Genomic DNA, 9,584 nt, shown 5'->3' with positions numbered 1-9,584 from the left:
TATTCCTGTACTATGTCTCAGGCTGTTATCTAGTGGCTAGCTCTTTAAGTGATGGGACTCCATTTCCTATTGCCTTCTGGCTCTCCTGGAGTTAAATCCTGATGATTCTCAAAGCCCAATGTTACAGACACTGGTCTTCCTGTTGCAGGTCTCTAAGATCAGGGATGTCCAATGTGGAGTCTGATTCTTTTGTTCCTCGGTGCTTGTAATGTCCTTCCCATTTGTGGTCAGTTATGCAAAAGGTTGGCATCTTCACCCCTCCTACCCTTTTTGACATGGCCTTCTCTCTACAACTAGCTGTGGGACATCTCTTCTGCCAGTCTTCAGATGGTTTTCGGAGTTAGTTGCAGTACATATAGTTATTGCCTCATTATGTCCATGGGACGAGATGAACTCAGGGTCCTCCTAATCTACTATCTTTCCTCTCTCAGGAATCAGGTCATTTATATATTTTTCCACTTAAACAGCATATCCTTTTTGTTATCTACCTGCATTGTTGGGACCTGTGGTATACGTTTAAGAATTTAAATTCATGCATATTGAATTATATCAGGTTTATAAATGGCTCAAAAAATAATAAATTTGGCATTATCTTCTAAGGAAGTTCCTGATATTACTAGAAATTATGGTTCAGGAAATAGGGAAACCATAGAAGTGCTAAGAGGACTCAAGTTGTCTTCAGTCTAAGAACTTCCTTTGGTGTAAAAGTTTGGCATGGATGATGACTACCATGGCAGAGAGAAGAGATCTGTCTTTTTCATAAACTGTGAGCTTTCAGTGGGCTCATGATTTATTTATATGTTCTCCACAGGGTTTTGTAAAGTTCTTTGCATACAGTTGGTCCTCAGCAAACATTTTCTAAATACTTGAAAAATGGGCAATAGGTAAATGCCTACACCATTGAATGCTAGAACAAAAGGCATTTGCTTTTTCTGAACTTCACTTTATTTCCAGTATAGCAGGAACATTGCTGTTGTGAGTGAGATGGATTTGTACTGACCACTGAATTTCCTGTGATAAAATTGAAAATATCTACAGAAATTGCTAGTTCATAGAACTTTAATCAAGATGGTTTGGCTGAAACACTGAGAAGCCACTGAAGAAATTTTCTAACTCAGTAGCTTATCTGAGACATTTTCACATTACCCAATTATTGAATCATCAGGAATGAATCTTAAGTTTAAATCAAGATAACCTGTACATTTTGAGAGTAGGCAGCTGAAATTAAGGGTTCCGAAGACTTTTAGATCTGACTCAAGGTGAAAATTCATTAAAATTTATATGAAAATAATTTCTAAGAATAAAATCCTTCCTGCAAAACCCAAGATGATTGGTACTCTTTATCCCAAGAAATGAAAGATGAAAATGCATAATGTCAATTTTCTCAGAGTAAGAATGTCTTTTAGATTGATAAATTGTGAACACAGCAAGCAACTGCACAATAGACCTACTGTTACATGGTAAGATCTCAATGGAGGTAAAGTTCCTCATCATTTCCTCCCCTAGGTTTGACCTTCAAAAAATGGGAAAATAAATTAGCCTGATATCTGCCCAGATATTAAAATAAAAATTACTGGCTTAGAGAGATTGAGACTCTCAACTCTCTGCAATTTTTTTTTCCTTTTTTCTTTATCTTTACCTTGAAATGTTTAAGATATTCTGAGAAAGTAAATGGGTCAGGATTCTGGGAAACTGTTCTCTTGGTAATAGCAGGGATTCAAAGATCTGGAAAGAGACATGTGCAATGGAGAGATGTTGGTTAAGAGGTAAAAGCTCTGAGTTAGAAGATGACTAAGCTCTGGGGATCTAATGTATGGCATGTTAACTATAGTTAATGTATTATAGGCTTGAAATTGGCTGAGAAAGCAAATCTTAGGTGTTGTTATAACACACAGAGGCACCTGGCTGGCTCAGCTGGTAGAACATGTGATCTCAGGGTTGTAAGTCTGAGCTCCATGCTGGATGTAGAGATTACTTAAATATTTAAAAAGTATAAAAATACTAACTATGTGAAGTGATGGATATGTTACTCAGCTTGACTATGGTTACCATTTAACAGTGTATATTTATATCAAAATATATACTTTAATGTGTATCATTTTTGTCAATCACACATCAATAAAGCTGGGAAAAAATAGTTCTGGGGTAGGATGCCTGGGTGGTTCAGTTGGCTAAGCAGCTGCCTTCAGCTTGGGTCATGATCCCAGTGTCCTGGGATCACCTCCCACATGGAGCTCCTTGCTTGGCTGGGAGCCTGCTTCTTCTTTATTTTGTTTTTTAAAGATTTTTTTAAAAAGATTTTTATTTATTTATTTGACAGAGAGAGAGATCAAAAGTAGGCAGAGAGTCAGGCAGATTGAGAGAGAGAGAGAAGCAGGCTCCCGCTGAGCAAAGAGCCCAATGTGGGGCTCGATCCCAGGACACTGGGATCATGACCTGAGTCGAAGGCAGCGGCTTAATCCACTGAGCCACCCAGGGGTCCCATGGGAGCCTGCTTCTCCCTCTGCCTCTGCCTGCCACTCTGTCTGCCTGTGCTCGCTCTCGCTCCTCTCTCTCTCTGAAAAATAAATAAATAAATAAATAAATAAATAAATAAATAAATAAATAAATAATCTTAGAAAAAAAAAATAGTTCTGGGGTGAGGTCCAAGAATTTGGATTTCTAACAAACTTTCAAGTGAAGTTGAAGCTAATCCAAGGACATTACTTTGAGAACCTTGTCCTAAATTCTTACATTCCTCTTGCTTATTTTATCCCACCTAAAAACATCTTCTGTGCTGGCTGTTTTATTCTCCTAGGTAAAATACTTCCATGACTTTCCATTATCCGCCTACTATATTAGGACCAAGCTCCTTTGCTGGCTTACAACCTCCTATGAGCATTCACTTCTCCAGCCTCCTCTTCACGGACTCTCCACCTTCACAGGACACCCCCCCACCCCCAGAGGCTATTCTCTGTACTTAAGCATCTCCTTGAGAGTAGGACTTAGGTCACTTATTCATTATAATGTTTTTATTGTCTAGTATTTTGAGCTTCACCTCAAGATACAGGTCTTAGCAATTAAGATAGTGACTATATCTGGTCAACTGAATTCAATCCATCAACATAAAATCCATCTAGGGAAATGAAGGGCTTCCAGAGCCAGAGCGACAGAGACCTCCAGGAGGGACAAAGAAGTAGTTTCCAAAATTGAGAAAGATTGCCTGAATCCCAGGCAAGTAAGAATAATATTCTGCTCATCAAGGGCACCAGAGGACGGCAGAAGTGAGGGGCCAGGGTATCTGGATAGTGACAATTGGGTGGAGTGGCGGAGTCATGGAGACAGGGCTATAGCCTCTTGAGAATAAAGTAGATTGGGATTCCAGTTCCAATTTGGTCATTTGCTTTGTGTAACTTACCTTGGCCAAGCTATTTAATATGTCTGTGCTTAAATGTGAAATGAGCCTAAAGGTCATTCCAGTGTTTCTACTAAGGATCCTATCAGATCTATCTTTGGCACAAGGTTAAAATTTGTCTCAGTGAGGAACTTGGTCTTCTGAAATTTGAAACATACTTCCATATCTATCCTAGGTAAGGTTGAAGTTGATAAAAGATGCTGATACCTAGCTGCCTTGTAAATCTGAATATTAAAACCAGACATTGGGACATTAAAAATAGGATTAAAGATAGGTATAAAGGCATTCGTTTCATTGTGTCTTCTCTTAGTATTAAGCATGCATATGTATATGTATATATATACGTTTTGCATTTCAGTAGGGGATCTGTAATAAACCATGATAGAAACTGAAAGATGAATTATCAACTAACTCTGTTTCTAGTATAAAGTCTTCTCATGTGGCAACTTTTGTTTATTTTCCCATCATGATTATTAATAAAACCCTTAAAATTAAAAAAAAAATTAACTTTGAAGAAGTGAGTATTTGAGGAGGTAGCATCTGATTCGGTAGCCAGGCTTGAGAGAGAGAACACTTAGTGAGAAAATGTATTTATTATGTTAACAAATGAAAGAGAAACAGGCTTAGTCCTTGGACTTGTGGAGAGGAATGAAGTCATAGAACCTGACTTGGGCCTAAAAATGGGGTTTAGAATTTAATGATAGAATCTCGAGAACTCTTGGATATGGAATTAACTATGAATCCAACCATTCCTTATATCTGCACTTTATCAGCTGTGAGGAAATTACATCTCTGCTTCCACGCTGTGGTAGAAAAAAACCAGACAGTTTGAATGAAGCAGGGAATCCCAAAGTAAGTGTGTTTATTAGAAAGTAAAACAGGGTCAGGCCTAATATTGTCATAAATAGAGCCCACTTTAGAAGTATCATTGGACCCAAAATACATGAAGCTGTGCCAGACCAGGAATTTGGGGTTTCCTATGAACAGGCAGGAAAGTGTATAACGAGAGTTCTCCCAACCCAGGCTACAATGATGACCATCTCAAGAGGGAGCCATATGTGGCAAACGGGGAAAATGGAATCAGCCTGCGTAGATTCTTCCTGGAGAGTTAAGACATGGCCTTCAAAATGGGAAGCCTTCTTTGTCTGCATAATTATGTCCCCTTCTGTTATTAGTAAAGTTTGTTTGTTTTTTTTTTAAAGTCCAGTGTGTTTTGTCTGAGCCATAGGATAAAGGAATTGTTCCATACCTTGGTCAGGAAATCAAAGACTGAAGGTGACAGGGATGAAAGGGAAATCTTACAGAAATGTAGGGTCAGTTTTGCCCTGCACTCTGCCCTTGTATCATCATCATGTTTAAAATGGATTTGAATGTTAATTTCTAGGCCACTATGTTATCCTACTTGGTGTTCTGAACCCACATCACAAACACAAGGCCTCTCTAGAGCAGCAACTACCAAACTGTGGAACCAAAATACCTTCAAATGATCCATTAAACTGTTCCATGGTCAAATAATTATGAAGTTCCGCATTCTATCCCTACTTGAAGGGATAGATACTACAGTTACTGAAAAGGGGCTGCAAAGAAACCTACTTAATTATCTTCCCAGATTGCATTGCACTTATTTTTCCATTCAACAGTGGATAATCTTCTGGGTGGTAGATATCACACTAGGCTGTGAGACAAAATGGTGACCCTCCATGGCTTCCTATCATGTATAGATGGCTTCTAAGCTCTGCCCATATCTCTGACCTTCTCTCTCCTTTATTCATTGTATGGCAGCCTCAATGGTTTTCTTCACAGTTCCTGGAACATTCCAGCATGCTCTTGCCTCTGTTCATAAACCCTCTCTTGGGGATGTGGTTTCCCCCCAAATTCACCCCACTCACTTCCTCATTTCATTCAAGGAGCTGTTCAAGTGTCTCATTCTCAGGTTTGTATTCAAAACAGGCCTTACCTGGCCTCTTTTAAAATAGCATTCACCAGCGGTATGTGGATGGCCCAGTCAGTTAAGCATCCAACTCTGGATTTCAGATCGGATCATGATCTCAGGGTGGAGGTCAAACCCTGTGTCATGCTCCATGTTGAGTGTGGAGTCTGCTTAAGATTCTCTTTTTCTCTCCCTTAGCCTCTCCTTCTCACCCCTACATGTGTTCTTTCTCCCTTTCTCTCTAAAAAAAATTTTAAAAAAAAGAAAGAAATAGCATTCATCTTTACATTAAAATTCTTTATTCTTTATTCTGGTGACTTTGTTACAAACCTGCTTGTTGTCTTTTTCTCCCACTAGGCTGTTGAATTCCAAAAACCTACAGCTATGCCTAGAAGGTAGAAAGTCCTAACTATTGATCCATTGAATAAATAAATGTTGAAAAAAATAGTTACGATTATTGCCTCACAGAGCTTACAGTTCAGAAGATTAAAAAATTTTTGAAATTTAATGGTATGATGAGTGTTGTCATTGGGGTTATAAAGTGCCAGAGCTGAGAAGCAGCATGATCTGCTCGTGAAATAGAAGTTGAGTTTACCTGCCAGAGCAAGGCTGCGTAAGGGTGAGATGAACAGGCTTCAGAACTGGGCAAGTCTTTGTAAACATTAAGGAGTCTGGATTTCATCCCTAGAGCAATGAGCTCATACAACAGGTTTTAAGCAAGGAAAAGTCATCTAGATTTTGGAAACATTAGTCAGGGTGCAGTGTGGAAAGTAGATTAAAGGAAGCAAGACCGTGGCCAAGGAAATCAGCTCTGGAGATTGTTGAGATAATCTAATGCAGGTACGAGAGTAGTTCATATGATGATGGAGGCAACAGCAATGGAGAGAAATGGCAGAGTTCAGGAGCTATATGGGAGGTAAAATCTATAGGATTTGGTGATTTAATGTACAAAATGAAGCAATTAAACAATGATCCCATTCACCCCCTCCTTTCTTTTCTTTTTTTTTTTTTAACATAGTATCTTTAATATCCTGTAGGATTGGTATTCCATGGACTATGTTATAGAAACACAGTCTCTAAAAAGTTACGAGATCTAGAACTATTACAAACCATGGAGAACTATGGGCAGATGTAAAATGCATCATTGATTATACAATGACAGGTGAAGAGATGACCTATTTGGGGCCCTGTGAGCATCCTTGCTGCTGAACAGACTCTGAGCAGTGGAGGGATTTATAGCCCAATCAACATTCATTGATCTAAGGGAGCTTGATTAGGAAAAGTTTCTAGGCAGGACTGGACTGAACACAAGCCCCCCTCTTTGTCTATAAGGCCTGTTTACCTGTGGAAAAGACTTTTTTTGTTCCTTTCTAAGATGGAAAATGTTTCCATTGCTGGGGATCCTGTGGTCAGGGGCTCACAGGGAACATGTGGAGGCCTCATGTAGTAGAAGACTTCTTGGTCTCAATAATCTAGGTATTTCCAAAAATTCAGCACTTGAGTTTAGAGTCAGACCACACTGAGACGATCCAGGAAGTGTCATTGTCAAACTGGCCTGTGAAGGTCACCCTGTCATGGCCTTTGTTCCCTGCCCTCCCAATAGCTGATCCTCATCACTGGGATGAATGAGCAGGAGAGACAGAGAGACCTGACCCTCCCAGAGCAAAGTGACACTGACTAGGTACTGTTGTTGAAGTCTGCCCCCTTTCCTGAAGCACCCACCTTCAGGGCTGGGGAGGACATCCTGGCCCTCAGGACATCCCCACCATATTCCTTCCTGTATCCCAAATGGTCCCTCACCTCCAGCAGGATGTCTAGCAGATGCCCCCTGCAGTAGGCATCTTGAGGGGAGAAGATGGTGGCTGTGCTGTGTGTGGCACTGGTGATGAGGCTCCCACTGGTGAAAGGTCTGCGTGGGATCAGCTGGTCTAGTTTCTCCATGATTTCTTTTATTTTCAGCGCAGTCTCTATTAGTGAAACTGATGAATCCAGTGGTACTTCAAAGGGTAAGGATGTTCTGAACATATTCTATTGCTTCAGGAAGTAGGGATTCTCAAATTGAACAAGAACTGAAGTGTTCAGGGAAACGGGGTATATATATATTATCAACAAATAATATAGTTTCTTGTCAATATAAATTATTATGATCTGGGTTGTACACATTTCAGTAGATATAATCACAGATCAAAAATGGATTCTAACAGTTTTCAGATTTGGAATCCTAGGAATCAATTTCCATGAAATGTGACTTCCTCTGCTGCCAATAGATGTTTTTGTTTTGAAAGTCACTGGCTTAAAATTAATTATATAAAATAAAGATATAGTATTTTTGTGATGTATTGAAACTAAACTGCACCTTTAATCAAAAGGACCCTGTGGGTCTCACTTCCCTGAAGTGGGAGTTTGGGTGTGGAGGAAACTACCAGCTGAGCCCACATGTGTGGGTTTGTATCCTGTTTTGTTCATTAGGTCATGGTCTACATATTCTTACTTCAATATACCACTCCAGCTTCTCAACACACAAAGGATGCAAGTTACAAGTTACGTATAGGGCTCCTAACAATATAGAGAAAAATATTTGATCAAATGAAATAGGTTTAGTTGACAATGTCATTGTATTCACCTGGACAGCAATGTGACTGTAGGTAATGTCATCACCAGTTTAAAATCTGTTCAGGAGTCTCCCAAGTCCCATAGAGGTACATTTAGCCATGGCCTAAAATGACATGGGTGAAGTCACACTTGGAAACCTACCCCTGTTTATTTGTTAAATGGCTTGTTTTTTATTTTTGTTTTGCTTTGTTTTACTTTTCAAGTTGACTGCTTTTTTTTTTTTTTAACTGAAAATGCCTTTATCTTTTTTATTGAAGTGTAACATACAGTGTTATATGTTAGTTTCAGGTGTACAATATAATGATTCAGTAATCCTATACATTTCTCTGTGCTTATCAAAATAAGTGTAGTCTTAATCCTTTTTATCTGTTTTACCTATCCTACCTACTTCCCTCCTGGAAACCACCAGTTTGTTCTACATATTTAAGCATAGGGTTTTCCATTTTTGTTTTTGTCTCTTTTTTCATTGCTTGTCTTAAATTCCACATAATCCCTTACACCTGTCAGAATGGCTAAATCGAAAATCACAAATGTTAAGTGTTGGTGAGGATGCCTGATGCAGTGTTGGTGGGCATACACATTTGTACAGCCACTATGGAAAACAGTATGGACTCTTTCCATCATTTGGCTGTTGTTGCTAATGCTGCCTTAAGGGTAGGGTGCATGTATCTCTTTGATGCAGGGTTTTTTGGATAAATGCCTGGTAGTGCAATTGCTGGGTCATAGGGTAGCTCTATTTTTATGGAGGAACCTCCATACTGTTTTCCACAGTGACTGCTAATTTGCATTCCCACCGAGAGCATAAGAGGGTTCAAGTTTCCTCAAAATATTAAAAATATTATTACCCTATGGTCCAGTATTTCCACTACTGGGTTTTAACAAAAGAAAATGAAAACACTAATTCAAAAACATATATGCACCCCTATATTTGTTGCAGCATTTTTTACAATAGCAAAGATATACAAGTACCTCAATTGTCCATCCATAGATGAATGGATAAAGATGTGGTGTGTATATAATATATGTAACATTTATCCATTCATCTGTGGATATGTGTGTGTGTGTGTATACACACATATATATATAATGGGATATTACTTCACCATGAAAAAATGAGATCTTGCCATTTACAACAATATGGGTGGAGCTAGAGGGTATAAGGCTAAATGAAATAAGTCAGAGAATGACACTATATGATTTCACGCATAGAATTTAAGAAATAAATGAAATTGAGTGCTTTATAATATTTACACAGAAAGTCTTAAAATCCAGGTATACTATTTCCTCTCATAATTGTTATCAAAGACTTTTCTGGAATAAGATATTTAGTTATGCCAAAAAAAAATTGCATAACCCCTTCTATATTATACCCTATTAATTAGTTGTCTGAAAGAAAGATGCATACAAAATCCATCTTCTGATTGATGAGCAAATACTGTGTGTTCCCCAAGATTGTCCTTGGATGTCTGTCATCAATTTAAATATTTTTGGTTAAATTATAAAATGTTATTAAAAACATTTACAAATTCAACAGATGAAAATGGAGACTTACACTGGTACTAAAATAAAAGTAATTTAAAATAGTATTTCAACTGCATTTCCCCTCATATACTTTTTTCACTAATATATTTCTTCTGAATGGTCTAT

At 38.4% G+C, this 9,584-nt stretch overlaps 1 pseudogene across 1 annotated transcript; it reads right to left on the bottom strand.

Moving 5' to 3' along the window:
* Positions 1-6,662: 6,662 nt before the first annotated feature.
* On the bottom strand, positions 6,663-7,349 carry LOC309841322 (NXPE family member 1-like; annotated as a pseudogene). Its single transcript has one exon. The product of its transcript is annotated as an NXPE family member 1-like (transcript).
* Positions 7,350-9,584: the final 2,235 nt, after the last annotated feature.

The sequence above is a fragment of the Mustela nivalis genome (assembly GCF_964662115.1).
Source record: "Mustela nivalis genome assembly, chromosome: 9".
Taxonomy (NCBI): Eukaryota; Metazoa; Chordata; class Mammalia; order Carnivora; family Mustelidae; genus Mustela; species Mustela nivalis.
Note: the sequence above shows the minus strand (reverse complement) of the source record. Positions and strands in the feature narration are given on the sequence as shown.